Below are 1,510 nucleotides of genomic sequence, written 5' to 3' on the forward strand. Positions count from 1 at the left end.
CTCATTGTACCGGGCTGTCTGTCGGGAGTACGGGAGTACGGGAGTCGAACGATCGCCCCGGGTTTTTGCAGTCGGGTGCCGCGACAAGTGCGACAATTGATGGTGGGCACACAAACACACAGCCCCACTCCGATGCCAAATCATTTGCAATCAAATTTTTAATTGTAATAATTATACGAATTTAATAATTTCAGGCAGCACTGTGCGCTCAGTGTTTGGCGACAGTTTGGCACGCTCAGATTCGGGGGGATGGGCAATATCCATTCATCACGTCTTAAGGCAGCAATATCTGGATACTTTCCCAAGAACCAGGACCGAACCAGTCCTGAGTTCGCTTTTTTGTTTTCTTTTTCGATTTTAATTGCAGTTGGTTAAGTTAAAATCTTCGAATAGGGGTCATGTTCATAACGGAACTCAGAGGGCTTGCTACATTATTTAAGCCGCCGTTTAAGATCCAACATTTATCTTCATTAGGTGAAAGGAATATTTATAAGTAAGTTATGAATAACAATCATGATTCCTATAGAAATACATCTAAATAAAACCTTCGCAAGAGAAATTGAATATTGAGCAATGAGTATTACGAAAGAATGCATTCCTAATGGCACATATCCATTGAAGCAATTTGTGAGTCTTGTGAAATGCAATGTGGCGCATTTTCCCAAAGAACTTAGCTAAGTTATGAATAATAATCTAATAAACATAATTTCTATAGAACTACATCTAAATAAAACCTTTGCAAGAGAAATTGAGTATTGAGCAATGAGTTTTACGAAAGAATGCATTCCTAATGGAACATATCCATTGAAGCAATTTGTGAATCTTGTGAAATGCAGTATGGCGCATTTTCCCAAAGAACTCAGCTATCACAAGTGGAGTGGAGTTTTATAAGTATGAGTTTTGTGCATACAAAGAAATTTGTGCAGAAAGCCGAATCGAACCAGTATTGGGGGGTTTGGCTTGGAACGAGTTTGTTTACAACATCAGTATTTGCCAATAAGTTTATTAATTTATATTATCTTTGACTTGTTGCTATCAATGTAAGAGGTATATGTAAACAAAATAAAACTTTGTATGAAAAGTGTACCGAATCGTTAAAAAGTTACACCGCTGTAATTTTAAACAAGATAACTAAGTTTCAATTACAGCGGATAAAATGTCACAATAACGCTTTCCTAAAGATAAACTGCCTAATTACCAAGTTCATCTTGTCAATTCAAAGTTATCTTATCAACCAATTAAGTGTTACATTTACTGTGTGTACCCGGTAATCGCGTGGTACAAAGAACCCATAAATGCTTTAGGAAGGTGTGTTCGTTTAAATTTCCTAAAAGAGAAGTTAGATATATACAAATCTTCGGACGTTTTCGTTTTTGTAAGAAGTCTGAGGAGGGGTCTTATTAATTTGAATGTCTAAACTATAAATACAAATATTTCGAATAGGTAAAAATACTTACAATTGGTCCAGATCCAATGGTCTGAATATGTTAATGACTAAACAAGTTTTAAA

This window comes from Drosophila suzukii, chromosome 3 (assembly GCF_043229965.1).
Source record: "Drosophila suzukii chromosome 3, CBGP_Dsuzu_IsoJpt1.0, whole genome shotgun sequence".
Classification (NCBI taxonomy): Eukaryota; Metazoa; Arthropoda; class Insecta; order Diptera; family Drosophilidae; genus Drosophila; species Drosophila suzukii.